The sequence below is a fragment of the Schistocerca nitens genome, chromosome 5, assembly GCF_023898315.1.
Source record: "Schistocerca nitens isolate TAMUIC-IGC-003100 chromosome 5, iqSchNite1.1, whole genome shotgun sequence".
NCBI classification, from domain to species: domain Eukaryota; kingdom Metazoa; phylum Arthropoda; class Insecta; order Orthoptera; family Acrididae; genus Schistocerca; species Schistocerca nitens.
Genome location: NC_064618.1, coordinates 512,328,559 through 512,344,827, shown reverse-complemented (window position 1 = coordinate 512,344,827; position 16,269 = coordinate 512,328,559).

Here is a 16,269-nt window from a genome sequence, read left to right as displayed (position 1 = left end):
TGAGACTCCTCTGGCTGACCCCCAGAACATGAGGTCCCATGAAATCAGAGAGCCACAACTGATCTCCCAATTCTCTTTTGTCGATTTTACAGATGACATGGAAGTGGATGGTGCACAGCATACACCAGCAGCTCCTTTGATGCTCATAGCTGGCATTGAGTCCAGAGGGCCATCCTCATCAGGAGACCTTACAGCACAGTAATGAAAGTCATACAGCTGGGTGGATGCAAGGTGTCTGGCCCCACGTGAGATGTCTCTATCCTACTGCATGGGAACAGTCAGTGTCAATGGTATTCACTCCATTGTCCAGACCACTATGTTACATGACAAGGGCGGCAGTTTTGGACATTTCCATTCTCCAGGAGGCCCATCCAGAGATGCGATTAGACCTTTATGGCTATACTGTCCAAAGCCTGTTTCCAGCTATCCTTCGCCATTTTTTCACACGTTGGTGACAGGCACATCTTCTTTTGGAGGAAGTGATCCCACTTTTGCGGGGAAAGACAGACCATTACATAGTGGGCGAAGATTTTAATAGTGGCCTGCAGCCCAAGGACCAGATACCACATCACGTCCATGCCCAGCACTGCACACATTGGTACCTGATCTTTTGCTCCATGGCACATTGCTCTTACTTTGTGGGAAACAGCGTGGATACATGCGATTTACCAGTCATTCTGCCAGTCAACTGTATCAGATGTATCTCTCATGTGGCCTCCGCACAGCGATCAGTGAAGCAAAAATCTGGCTGACAACCTTCACAGATCTTCTCCCATATATCTGTACCATCACTCTACCCCTTAAACTCACCCAATGCAATAGAACCCCATGGATATTAAATGAACCTCTCCTTGACAAGGAAGTATATTGGCGAGCTGTTGCTGATACATGGCTCTGTTGTCTCAGATGGCTGCCCACATACAGTGGTGGCTAGGATGTGTCAAACCAGCACTCCAAAAGATCCTGATGTCATACAGACATGATAAATCGAGCTGGCGAAGGGTGAAAATGGAGTTTTACCATAAAGCATTACACAAGTTCACAATGCAGTTGCTGTCACCTGAATGTCAGTTGGCCTTGCAATACTTCAGACCCCCATCAACGCTGCATCATGGTAGTGCAGTTAGAAGGCGTCTGCATCTCTGCATGAGTGCAAGACTACATCTCCACCGAAACGACGTCAGTCTCTCATTTTGTGCATGAGAGGCACCACCGGAAACATCAGCTGATCACGGCAGTCAACACGAAGGCAGGGGGTGCTCCATGGCACAAACAGACATGACGCACAAAAAAAAAAAAAAAAAAAAAAAAAAAAACCGGTTCAAATGGCTCTGAGCACTATGGGACTTAACATCTGAGGTTATCAGTCCCCTAGAACTTAGAACTACTTAAACCTAACTAACCTAAGGACATCACACACATCCATGCCCGAGGCAGGATTCGAACCTGCGATCGCAGCAGTCGCGCGGTTCCTGACTGAAGCGCCTAGAACCGCTCGGCCACAGTGGCCGGCCGTGGCGCACACATTCGCCCTATACTATGGGACCTCAGGCACGGAAGATCCATGGAACATTCGTGATTACTAATTGGTGCTGCATAATTTACCGGTGTCTAGAGACATGGCACCCAGTGGTACTCCGTTTTGCCCATCATATGCAATGAGTTGACATCAGCTTTGGTGTAAGAAGCACCAAATAAATCGCCAGGACCAGATGTTTTACCCCAGGAATTCTATCATACTTTTCATGACCTTATGGGCAACAAGTGGCCCCAGATGTTTCAAGAACTGATCTTCCATGATTTCACTGTCCCCACAGAATTCTCAGATGTCATCCTGTTTCTGGTACTGAAACCAAATTGTAGGTAGGAGTGGTAGGAATTGACCACTCATGGTCCTCAACAATGACTACAAAACCTTTGCCAGCATCCCTGCACCAATGTCCATGGTGCTATTGGGAAAGCTGTTCACACCTCTCAGACAGACTTAGGTTGTGTTAGCAACGTTCATCTAGCGTTAGGAGCATACCATGGTGTAATAACATTGACAGCAGCCTGCAAAATACAGGGCGCTCTTGTCGGAAAACACGAAAAGATCGTAACTTCGCGAAGTCGCGCTTAGGCTTAAATTTTGTAAACGTGTTTGTTTCTTGTTTCACGGTAATTTAACTAGTTTCTCGGTAACAAATAAGTAAACTACCGTAAATAACGTATAACTTCAATGTTTTAATACAGATTTCAGAAAAACAGCGTAACTTTATATCAGAAACTTGCCTATATACATTTGTTTATAGGCCTAATTCTCGAAACGTTTTTGGAGAATCAAAGTTAAAGTATCTCGTTTAATTGTCCTTTTTTTCATTCCATCGAGTGAAATATATAATAAATAGCGTATACCTTCATTGTTTTAATACAGATCTCACAAAAACAGCGGAATTTTAAATCAGAAACTTGCTTAGCCTATATACATTTGTGAATAGGCTTAATTCTTGTAACGTCTTTTTTGATTTTCGGTAATTTAATTGATTTATTCTAGCTAAAGTATTATTTTTGCCATGAGTGAGAAGTGCCTGACTTGCCGTAGAATTGTTAGTTCCGGGGTTTGGTGTGATGGATGCAGTAGTTTTTTTCACTGGGGGGACTGCATTGGCGTGGGTGTTGGGAAAGTAGATCAGGCTCATCAGAGGTTATGTAGGATTTGTAGCAGAGATAGGAAGATAGTGGAACAGGAGGGGAAAATTGCTGCCCTTCAGGCTGAGCTAGATCAGGCTAGGGAAGATCTGGACAGGTTAAGGAGGGAGAAGGGCAAAGAGAGGTGGGAAGTGGCAACAGGTAGCAGAAGGAACAGGCCTAGAACTAAGTCTGACAGTTTTGTGGTGAATGTCAAAAATAAGTTTGACCTGTTGCTTCAGTTAGAAACTGATGAGCCTCAAGCAGAGGTAGGTGTAGACAGGACACAACAAACTTTCAATAGGAAATTGAAAAAGAATGTAGGAAAGTCATCGAAAAGGAAGAAAGTTTTGTTGTTAGGCAGTTCTCATGCCAGAGGTGTAGGCCAACTTCTGCAGGAGGAATTAGGACCAGAATACAAGGTCACAAATTTTTTCAAACCAAGTGCTAGTCTGGATCAGGTGACAGAGGATTTAGGTTCACTCTGTAAAGGATTTACCAGGGAAGACACCGTGGTTATTGTGGGAGGGCCCGGGAATAGCATCGACAGAGATCCTGGGTACAGTATAGAGTGTGACCTGGTAAAGATTGCGTCGGCATCGAGACACACCAGTGTTGAGTTTGTATCTGTCCTGAGACGCCATGACCGGCCTCATTTGAACTCTTCTGTTGGGAGAGTTAATTTGGAGTTGGAACGGCTGCTTGGGTCGGGTGCGGGGGCTCATATTGGTGTGGTTCCTGTTGATTCTCTCAGTAGGTGGGACTATACCAGGCACGGCCTACATCTCAACAGGAAAGGGAGGGGGAAACTGGCTGGGGTAATAGCAGGAAATTTAAGGGGGGGAGACATTGCCATGAATGGTAAAATACCAGTGGTTACAGGTGTTGGAGCAGCACCTTTTTAAGGATAGGTAAGACAGAAAGATGTCAAGTTCTACGAGAGGTCAGGATTGAAACAAATCTTCAGTTTAGGAAAGAAATTAAACAGCACAATTCTAGCACATTTGATCACCAATCACAACTGTCAATTATAAATTTTCACCAGTCACCAGAAATTTTATCTCCACCAAGTTGTATCTCAGTCCTAGGTAATTGCATTGATGAATTAAAGTCACCCAACCCAGTTGACATAATCTGCCTCTCTGAACACCATGTGACCACTGGTATAGGTTGAAATGAAATGGCTCTGAGCACTATGGGACTCAACTGCTGTGGTTATCAGTCCCCTAGAACTTAGAACTACTTAAACCTAACTAACCTAAGGACATCACGCACATCCATGCCCGAGGTAGGATTCGAACCTGCGACCGTAGCAGTCGCATGGTTCCGGACTGCGTGCCTAGAACCGCGAGACCACCGCGGCCGGCCACTGGTATAGGAACTAGGCCTAAGCACAATGAGAAACTCAGACAGGAGAGTACTGCAAATGTTAGAATAAGGAAAGGTTCTCATAAAAGTATAATTAAAAATAATGTAAGTATATTTCATCAAAATATTGGGAGTTTAAAGAATAAAATAGATGAGCATCTGGTTTGTTTAGAAGATTTAGAAGCTGAGGATGAAATAGATATACTATGCCTGTCTGAGCATCACATTGTTACTGATATGGATAAGGTAAATGTAAGTGGATATAAGCTCTCTGCACATGTAATGAGAGAAAATATGGAGAAAGGAGGAGTTGCCATATATGTCAAAAGTTATCATTGCGCAAAAAGTATAGAAACAAAAAAGTTTTGTGTAGAGAAACAGATAGAAGCATGTGCCTGTGAGCTTAAATTAAATAAAGGCACATTTATAATTGTAACTGTATATAGTTGCCCATCAGGAAATTTTCATCTATTTCTGAAAAACTTGGACTCCTTGTTGTGCTATCTGTCAGACAGGGGGAAGCATATTATTATTTGTGGGGACTTCAATGTAGATTCTCTGAAAGAGGGTAATAGGAAAAATGACCTTGAAGTATTACTCGGTTCTTTCAATTTGACACCCGTTATTGATTTTCCTACTCGGGTGGTAAAGGATAGCAGCTCACTGATAGATAACTTCTTTATAGACCAAGATAAGTTTAACCAGATAAATGCTCAGCCTGTTGAGAATGGTCTTTCTGTTCATGGTGCACAGCTAGTTACAATATATGACATAGCTCCATTCAGCAATACTAAACAGTCCTCCAAAGTAGTACGTTCAGTCAACGATTTAACAATTGCAAATTTCAGGGAAAGCCTACAGCAGTTAGACTGGGATGAGGTGTACCGTGAACCTGATGCCAATTTAAAATATAATTTATTTCATGACATTTTTGTAAATGCATTTGGAAACTGCTTCCCCAAGAAAATAGTTAAATATACTCGTAAGAAACCTTGTAGCAAACCATGGCTTACTAAGGGTATAAAAATATCGTGTAACCGGAAAAGGGAAATGTATCTGACAGCAAGAAAGAGTAGTGACCCAGAAACTATCAAACATTATAAAAACTACTGTGTTATATTAAGAAAAGTTATTAAAAAAATCCAGGAGTATATGTATCATGTCTGAAATCAGCAACTCTGATCATAAAATTAAAACAATTTGGAATATTATTAAAAGAGAAACAGGTCAACCAAGAGCAGAAGAAGACAGTATTACCATAAAATTGAATGAAAACTTTACGAACAAAAAGTCAGAAGTTGAAAATATTTTTAATAATCATTTTCTAAATGTTGTGGATATAGTAGGATCCAGGTGTTCATTAATGGAAGAGGCCATACCTATGCAATTTGATACAATTGAAATCTCACCCACTTCTCCCTCCGAAATTAGGAAAATAATAAACTTGCTTAAAAGCAAAAACTCACATGGAATTGATGGCATTTCCAGCAAAATACTAAAAGCTTGTTCTCAACAGATAAGTAAGATTCTCAGCCACCTGTGTAATAGCTCTCTGGAACAGGGCATTTTCCCTGATAGACTGAAATATGCTATTGTTATACCTTTGCATAAAAAGGGGGATAGATCTGATGTCAACAATTACCGTCCAATCTCCCTTCTAACAGCTTTATCCAAAATTTTTGAGAAAGTAATGTATTCAAGAGTAGCTTCACATATCTGTGAAAATGAAGTACTAACAAAATGTCAGTTTGGTTTCCAGAAAGGTTTTTCAACAGAAAATGCCGTATATGCTTTCACCAATCAAATTTTGAATGATCTGAATAACCGAACACCACCCATTGGGATTTTTTGTGATCTCTCAAAGGCTTTTGATTGTGTAAATCATGAAATTCTGCTAGACAAGCTCAAGTATTGTGGCATGAGTGGGACAGTGCACAAATGGTTTAATTCGTACCTAACTGGAAGAGTGCAGAAAGTTGAAATATGTAGTTCTCATAACATGCAAAGATCAGCACATTCCTCAAACTGGGGAACTATCAAGAATGGCGTTCCACAAGGGTCAGTCTTGGGTCCTTTGTTGATCTTAATATATATTAATGATTTGCCATTCTATATTCATGAAGAGGCAAAGTTAGTTGTCTTTGCTGATGATACAAGTATAGTAATCACACCTGAAAAACAAGAATTAACTGATGAAATTGTCAATACTGTCTTTCAGAAAATTATTAAGTGGTTCCTTGTAAATGGACTCTCACTGAATTTTGATAAGACACAGTACATACAGTTCCATACAGTGAATGGTATGATGCCATTAATAAATATAGACCTTAATCAGAAGCATATAGCTAAGGTAGAATATTCCAAATTTTTAGGTGTGTCCATTGATGAGAAATTAAATTGGAAGAAACACATTGATGATCTGCTGAAACGTTTGAGTTCAGCTACTTATGCAATAAGGGTCATTGCAAATTTTGGTGATAAACATCTTAGTAAATTAGCTTACTACGCCTATTTTCACTCATTGCTTTCATATGGCATCATATTTTGGGGTAATTCATCACTGAGGAATAAAGTATTTATTGCACAAAAGCGTGTAATCAGAATAATAGCTGGAGTCCACCCAAGATCATCCTGCAGACATTTATTTAAGGATATAGGGATATTCACAGTAGCTTCTCAGTATATATACTCTCTTATGAAATTTGTTATTAACAACCAAACCCAATTCAAAAGTAATAGCAGTGTGCATAACTACAATACTAGGAGAAAGGATGATCTTCACTATTCAAGATTAAATCTAACTTTGGCACAGAAAGGGGTGAATTATACTGGCACTAAAGTCTTTGGTCACTTACCAAATAGTATCAAAAGTCTGACAGATAACCAACAAGTATTTAAGAAGAAATTAAAAGAATTTCTGAATGACAACTCCTTCTACTCCATAGAGGAATTTTTAGATATAAATTAAGAAAAAAAAAACAAAAAAAATATTTAAAAAATAAAAAATAAATAAATAAAAAACACAAAAAAATAAAAAGTTGTTATATTAACTTAAGTATGTTGTTAAATTAACTTAATTATGTCATGTATTGGAAAATTTGACTCGTTCCACATCATTACGAAATATCGTATTCATGATCCATGGAACTAGTATTAATCTAATCTAATCTAATCTAATCGCCGTGGATTTCGACTAAGTGTTTGGCCGAGTCGACCATGAACTCCTATGTGTGGTTTTGGAATGCATAGGACTGCCTCCAGTGGTCCTTTGTTTGATCCACAGGGTGGGTTCCAACATGATGGTGAGCGATTACCAATATGGTCACATTGTTACTAGATAGTCAGTGCAACAAAAGTGTTCCTTGTTGGGCTTATTATTTGCAGCAGCTCTTGAACCAGCCTTTCAGGGTCTTCGGCGGCAATTGGAAGGCATCTGCGTACCGGACATGACTTTTGTTGCGGTGTGTTCGCCAATGACGTGGTGTTCCTAGCCAGATAAGGGGATGAAATACACATGACGCTTCAGTGGCTATGCCATCATAGGGCAGTCGCTGGGAGCGTCATCAAAATGAAGAGAACAAAATCCATGAATGTTGGAGAGGGCTCCTCCAAACAATGGCGATTCCCTTTGGTAAGGTGCCCTCATTTAAACGATTGGCTGCGCCGTTCTACGCCTCCCCCCCCCCCCCCCGTCTTGCTGTCACAGTGATGCCCTGCATTGAAAGAAAAAGTTAGTGAACACTTGCCCGCAGAAGGCAAAGATCCTAGGTTCGAGTCTCAGTCAGGCACACAGTTTTAATCTCCAAGTAAGTTTCATATTAGTGCACGCTGTGCTACAGAGTGAAATTTGTTCCGGATAATAAAGCTTCGAGATTTTCTGACGGCACTGTAATACTGTCAAAGACCACAGAGTACTTGGAAGAGCAGTCAATCGGAAAGGCCAGTATCTTGAAAGGAGGATATGAGATGGATATCAACAAAACAATTGTAATGGAATGTAGTCGAATTATGCACGACCATGCTCAGGGAATTAGATTAGGAAACGAGACGCTAAAAGTAGTGGATAAGTTTTGCTATTTGGGCAGTAAAATAACTGATGATGGCTGAAGTTGAGAGAATATGAAATGTAGACTGGCAATGGTAGGGCTGGTTTAAGATCCAAGCGACACAACCTGCCGCTTGTCACACCAACCTGAAGGGACACTAGATGCTCATAGCTGCAATATTTCAGTACAGGACGTATCACAACTAGTAGCAGCCGCCGCTTGCAGCTCGAAGGTGACAGTGGCAGAGTTCATAAACATTGCGTGTCAGAGTTAGCAAAGAAAACTGACACGGGTGGAAGTGTATGAGGGAAAAGGGGATGAGGAATGTGGTGCCAAATGATAAGTCATTTGTGTGGGAAAATCTTCTCGAACTGACCTTTGACAATGGCAAGAAAAGCATTTCTCAAGAACAGAAATGAAATTTGTTTACAGTGGATATAGATCTAAGATTAGGAATTCTTTTCTGAAGATATTTGTCTGGAGTATAGCTTTGTGTGGAAGTGAAATGTGGATGATAAGCATTTTAGAAAAGAAGAAAACTGAAGGTTTGAAAAGTTGTTCTACAGAAGAATGTTGAAGGTTACATTGATAGACCACATAACTAATGAAGAGGTCCTGAATATAACAGGGGAGGAAAAGCAAACTGACTAAAAGAAGGGATCAGTTAATAGGACACATTCTGAGACATCAAGAGATCACCAGTTTAATATGGAAGGAAGTGTGTGCGTGGGAGGCGCGGGGGGGGGGGGATAGCAATAGCAGAGGGAAGTCAAGAGAGGAATAAAGTAAGCAGGCTCAAAAGGATGTTGGTTGCAGTAGTTACTCGGAGATGAAGTGGCTTACACAGGATAGAGTAGCATGGAGATCTGCATCAGACCGATCTTCAGACAGAAGACCACAACAACAACGCTTGTTATTATATGAGGGCATCATTGACTTCCTCAAGAGTGATGAATATTGGGTAAGATTTTTAATTATGAAGAAGGTGCAATTATATTTATACAGGGTGTTACAAAAAGGTACGGCCAAACTTTCAGGAAACATTCCTCACACACAAAGAAAAGATGTTATGTGGACATGTGTCCGGAAACGCTTAACTTCCATGTTAGAGTTCATTTTAGTTTCGTCAGTGTGTACTGTACTTCCTCGATTCACCGCCAGTTGGCCCAATTGAAGGAAGGTAATGTTGACTTCGGTGCTTGTGTTGACATGCGACTCATTGCTCTCTCAAGCACATCAGTACGTAGCATCAGCAGGTTAGTGTTCATCACGAACGTGGTTTTGCAGTCAGTGCAATGTTTACAAATGCGGAGTTGGCAGATGCCCATTTGATGTATGGATTAGCACGGGGCAATAGCCGTGGCGCGGTACGTTTGTATCGAGACAGATTTCCAGAACGAAGGTGTCCCGACAGGAAGACTTTCGAAGCAATTGATCGGCGTCATAGGGAGCACGGAACATTTCAGCTTATGACCCGCGACTGGGGAAGACCTAGAACGACGAGGACACCTGCAATGGACGAGGCAATTCTTCGTGCAGTTGACGATAACCCTAATGTCAGCGTCAAAGAAGTTGCTGCTGTACAAGGTAACGTTGACCACGTCACTGTATGGAGAGTGCCACGGGAGAACCAGTTGTTTCCGTACCATGTACAGCGTGTGCAGGCACTATCAGCAGCTGATTGGCCTCCACGGGTACACTTCTGCGGATGGTTCATCCAACAATGTGTCAATCCTCATTTCAGTGCAAATGTTCTCTTTACGGATGAGGCTTCATTCCAACGTGATCAGATTGTAAATTTTCACAATCAAAATGTGTGGGCTGACGAGAATCCGCACGCAATTGTGCAATCACGTCATCAACACAGATTTTCTGTGAACGTTTGGGCAGGAATTGTCTGTGATGTCTTGATTGGGCCCTATGTTCTTCCACGTACGCTCAATGGAGCACGTTATCATGATTTCATATGGGATACTCTACCTGTGCTACTAGAACATGTGCCTTTACAAGTACGACACAACATGTGGTTCATGCACGATGGAACTCCTGCACATTTCAGTCCAAGTGTTCGTACGCTTCTCAACAACAGATTCGGTGACCGATGGATTGGTAGAGGCGGACCAATTCCATGGCCTCCACACTCTCCTGACCTCAACCCTCTTGACCTTCATTTATGGGGGCATTTGAAAGCTCTTGTCTACGCAACCCCGGTACCAAATGTAGAGACTCTTCGTGCTCGTATTGTGGATGGCTGTGATACAATACGCCATTCTCCAGGGCTGCATCAGCACATCAGGGATTCCATCCGACGGAGGGTGGATGCATGTATTCTCGCTAACGGAGGACATTTTTAACATTTCCTGTAACAAAGTATTTGAAGTCACACTGGTACGTTCTGTTGCTGTGTGTTTCCATTCCATGATTAATGTGATTTGAAGAGAAGTAATAAAATGAGCTCTAACATGGAAAGTAAGCGTTTCCGGACACATGTCCACATAACATATTTTCTTTCTTTGTGTGTGAGGAATGTTTCCTGAAAGTTTGGCCGTACCTTTTTGTAACACTTTGTAAATCGAACTGGATCATCCAGTTAGCATTAGTTATTAAATCATCTTAAGACAACTTTCTATTGAGTTCTGTGTTCTGTACTTTGTCTTCAGAATAAGCTTGTAAATGAAAATATAAGTCGTCCTTACAACAATTGCGTTACAACTTCTTTTATCGAAAAATTAAACACCTAAAGGTCTAGTACCAGCTACCAACTCGAACTGCTCTTACCCCACACATGGCATCAACATCAATATTGTCCAAATAATGCTTTCTTTTACAATAATTCTTACAGTATAATACATTGAACAGTAAATCATTATCAGCAAAAGAGAGATTAATAACACTCATATTATTAGAAAACCATATTATGTGACTTAATTTACTGTAAATTCATGTAAATGAAAGTTAAGGAAAATATTACAAGTTGAGTGTAAGTTGTATACAATTAAATTTTCACATTACTCCTTATCAAAAGTATTTAATCCATAACAGATCAACACAAAAGCTCCCATTTATACTACTCATACTTAAAAATTTGTTCACATTCATTTTTATTTTTCGAGTGTAGTTCTTGTTATACACTGGTATCAGTCAATACACGAAGAGTATTGAATTTGATCACATATTTCGTTGTTTATCTTATGTTCTAAATGATCTTCGATTTTGACCTTTAGATTTTTTTCAAAATCGTGTAACAGTCGAGAAATTATTGCTTATCGGACATTTCAGTTTTGTGAGGTGTACAACAGAGACATCGATACATCTTACTATATGTCTAAAATGCGTTTGGTTGCTAGGACGAGGAATCATCGCAGAATAAATGAGTCAGGGTCTGTATCAGTGTGAGTTAAAGGCGTTCTTAATTGTAGCTAGATTAAAGTTGTTGGTGATGTGACACATTATTATAGAAATTAAAATAAATTTCCATTTCTGTTACGTGTCATTGATCCTAATCTCTATGAAATAAAAAATTATTTTAAATATTACACACAATAAAAAAGGAACCCTGTTGGGTCGGGGTTAAGGACCCATCTCAACCATTCCAGTTACTGATTCACTAGAGTGTATCAGATAGCATGATGAAACATTACGTGACACAAAGGGATGTGACATAATCCAAAATGACAAGCTGTTGGTGTTGCATACTGCTGCAGTGCTAGGGGAAAAGGAAGGGGAGGGGGTGTTAATTCTAAGTGGCACGACAACACGCAGCTACAGGCAGGGCAATGATGTGGCAGCAGCTGCAGCTACCAACAGCAGTCTCAGCAGTGGTGGAAGTGACAGAAATGCCAGCTCCATCCTCTCAATACCATTTAAGTTCACTGGTGTCAGCTTTCACTTCTACTTCTAGCTCACGCAAAACCATTTTCCTCCAATCCACGATATCCATCTTTTTATTCTAAACTGACATCTGTCTTTATGACTTCTGTGTTTGTTTATTCAGGGACCATTTTCACACATATATTGGCTGGTGAACGACATGTGGGTGGCAGGTTTGTGTATCAAATATGCGGTTTCCACTTTGGGATAAGGAAAATTAATTGTTGTTCAGTGGAGCACCATCTAACCACGGCATTTCCTTTATGCAACTAGTTTTACTCATCGCTCACACTTTCTAAGTTCGGAAGAACCCAAGATATTCGACCTCAAACAGGACATTTCTACTAATGCACACTGCAGTTCAAATCAATCTTTAGAATGAGAACAAGGTTACTTTTTTTATGCTAAAGCGAAAATGAGAAGTGTATTAGTTGTTTTAAAAAACGAAAAAGCAAAATTTTTTCCTTGGATGAAAGGAAGATTACTTTCTGTTCAGCTCTAGATCTTTTATCAAGTATTTCCTTATTTATCTGTTTCTGTAGCCTTATGTCTGAAAGTGATCCTTAAATGATTGAGTTTTTCCTCAAAGTACTATGACTCACAGATCCAGCCCAGCAGTGTCAATTACTCCTCTTTTCTGCATGGGATATTGATTGTAGTTATTGTGGGGGTATATATCCGTCAGTGTGAGATTTCTGTATAACTGGTGTCCTATTGTTCCCTCATGTTTTCTAAGTATATGTACATCAAAAAAGATTTTTAATCTCCTTTCTCTTTTTCCATTCAGAAAATTTATTGATTCTGTAAGTGTGTTTTCTCCATGAAACAATGTAACGGAAGTGTCATCATCTTACCAAGGCCACAAGTAGGTTTCTTTTCGGACGTCAGAAGGGCTGCCTCTTCAGATGTTTCGAAATAGAAATTCACTGCAACTATGCTGAGTGGGATCTCCCCCAATCGTCATCAGTTTGTTCAGTTTGTTCATAGAGGCTGTTGCCCAATTGAAAGTAAATTGACTTGTGACAGTCTTTCAGGAAATTTGCTATGTGTTGTTGTGGTCTTCAATCTCAAGATTGGCTTGATGCATTTTTTCTCCCTGGTGTGTACTGCACGTATCCCTTCACCTTCCAAATAATTCCTACAACCTATGCCATTTGCACTTGCTTACTGTAGTCAAACTTTGGTCTCCCTCTACAATTCCCTATCCTCTCCCCAACACACACACTTTCTTCCATTACAAAATTGACAAGTGAAGCCACAGGACATGTCCTGTCAACTGATCCCTTCTTTTAGTCGACGTTGTGTTGGAAATTTCTTTTTTCCAAATTTCGATTTAGTCCCTCCTCATTGATTATTCTATCCACCTGTCCAGTCTTAAGAAGTTTGCTGTAGCACCACATTTCAAAGGTTTTTGTTCTGTTCTTGTCTGAACTGCTTATCATCTACCTTTCATGTCTGTACGATGCTACAAACTGGACAAATACAGGGTGGCAGTTATTGAACTATATGAAAAAAGTAAATTAGTTACAAACTACAGCATGCACATAATTTATTCAACATGTAAACGTCACTAGAGATATTAGGAGTTACGTTATGACATGTTCGATATGCCTGCCTTCATTGGCGACGATGTGGCGCAGACGAATAGCGAAATTCTGCATGACCAGCTGAAGTGTCGGAAAATCGACGCTTTCGATGACCTCCTGAATGGCTGTTTTCAGCTCAGCAGTGCTTTTGGCGTTATTGCTGTACACCTTATCTTTAATATAGACCCACAAAAAGGAGTCGCATGTGTTCAGATCCGGAGAATACGGCGGCCAATCGAGGACCATACCAGTGGCCTCTGGGTACCCCAGAGTCAGAATGTGGTCCCTAAAGTGCTCCACCAGGACATCACTCTCCTGCTTCGATGGGGTCGAGCTTCGTCTTGCATGAACCACATCTTGTCGAAATTAAGGTCACTTTGGATAATGGAGATGAAATCATCTTCCAAAACCTTCAGCTACCGTTCGGTAATCACCGTGCCATCAAGGAATATCGCACCGGTTATTCCGTGACTGGACATTTCACACCACAGTCACCCGTTGAGGATGAAGAGACTTCTCGATCGGGAAATGCGGATTCTTAGTCCCCCAAATGTTCCAATTTTGTTTATTGACGAACCTATCCAAATTAAAGTTGACTTCGTGGCTAAAACAAACCATACATGCGCATAGTAATTCCCATTATGCCCTGCGGCCAACCTTGTAGTTTGAATGCCCTAACGGAAACAGTTCAAAAGTTATGATAATTTTATTTCATACAGTCCAATAATTGTAACCTTGTACATTCGGAAAGGACTCCCTAATACTTAAATTGATATTAGATGTTAACAAGTTCCTCTTTTTTCAGAGACGCTCTTCTTGTTGTTGCCAGTCTGCATTTTATATCCTCTCTACTTCTGTCATCGTTAGTTATTTTGCTGTCCAGATAACAAAATTCATCTACTACTTTTAGTGCCTCATTTCCTAAACAAATTGCTTAGTATTACAATGTTATCGGTATTAGGAGATCTCAAAGTTTTTATTTCTTTTCACTGAACTTTAATTTCTTTTCCAAACGTAACCTTGATATCCTTCACAGGTTATTCAGCGTACCGACTCAATAACATCTTGGATAGGCCACATCCATGTCTGACTCCCTTCTCAGCTACGGCTTCGACTTTTTAAACTGGATTGTGGTTTCTGTATAAGTTGTAAATAACCTTTCGTTCCCTGTTTTTTTATCCCTGCAACCTTCAGAATTCCAAAGAGTGTGTTCCAATATGTATTGTCGAAAGCTTTGTCTAAATTTATGCAGTAAACATAGACTTGATTTTTTTTCAGATTATCTTCTACGGTAAGTTGTAGGACCAGTACCAGTATTGCCTTCGTACATTTCTCCGAACCCAAACTGATCTTCCCCGAGGTCGGCCTCTACCAGTTTCTACATTCTTCTGTTAATAGTGCGTGTCAGTATTTTGCAAACATCACTTATTAAACTAATTGTTAGGTGACATTCATCTCTGTCAGCACCTGCTTTCTTCGGAATTGGAATCACTATATTCTTCTTGACGTCTGAGAGTACTTCGCCTTCCTCATACATCTTGCACACCAAAAGGAAGAGTTTTATCATGGCTGCCTGTACCAAGGTTCTCAGTAGTTATGATGGAATTCGTTTACTCCTGGGGCCCCATTTCGACTTAGGTCTTTCCGTACTCTGTCAAATTCTTCTCGCAGTACCATATCTCCCACCTCATCTTCATCTACTTCATCTCTGTCTATGACACTATCTTCAAGTGTTACTTACTATGAATCTGCCAACTGGGCTCTTAATGTTCATACAAGAACTTCTCTTTTCTTCAGAGGCCTATTTTCTTCTAGGCGGCACCCATCTTCCGATAGCCATGGCTTGCATCTACAACCTTTCATTTCTGGTGTGGCTATTCCTGTGTCGCCATTTTTTTACTTTCTATCACTCTCATTTTGCAGACGTGTATGTTCCCTTTTGGTTACATGATTTGCTGCTGATTTTTTCCTTTCGTCAGTTTAATGCAACATCTAATGTGTTATTCAAGTATTTCTTCTGCGTCTTGTCTTTTTGCTTATTTGAACCTCTGCTGTCTTCAGTATTCCATCTCTCAAAGCTATCTATTCGTCTTCTAGTGTATTCCTTTCCCCCATTTCAGTCGATCATTTGCTAATGGTTTCGATAAAATTCTCAACAACTTCTGTTTCTTTTCAACTCATCCAGGTCCCATCACCTTCATTTCTTACGATTCTCCAAATTCTTCAATTTTAATCTACAGTTCATAACCAAAATCTTTTGTTCACTGTCGACACCTGCCCCTCGAAATGTTTTGCAGTTTAAAATCCAATTTTGAAATCTCTGCCTTACCGTTATGTATCCTATCTGAAATCTTCCTGTGTCTCTAAGCCTGTTTCACATCTTTCTTTCATCATTATTAAATCAAGTGTTAGCAATGATTAAATTGTTTTGTCCATAATTCTATTAGGTGGTTACCCCTTTCGTTCCTTTTCCCCAGTCAGTATTTCTATTACTAGTTTTCCTTCTCCCCGTCTTCCTACTATCGAATTCCAGGCTTCCACTAGATTTGACATGCCACTTGCGAGAACACATTCAAATATGGTATCACCTCTTTCTGAGGAATCGTATGAAGTGTGATCAAAACGTTTCTGTTTGAAGGCCGTTCAGTCCAGAATCGGTATGCCAATCAGGCGGCAAAATTGCTGTGAGCATTGAGTTTTATCATCCCAGCGACACATCAGATTGAAGGTAC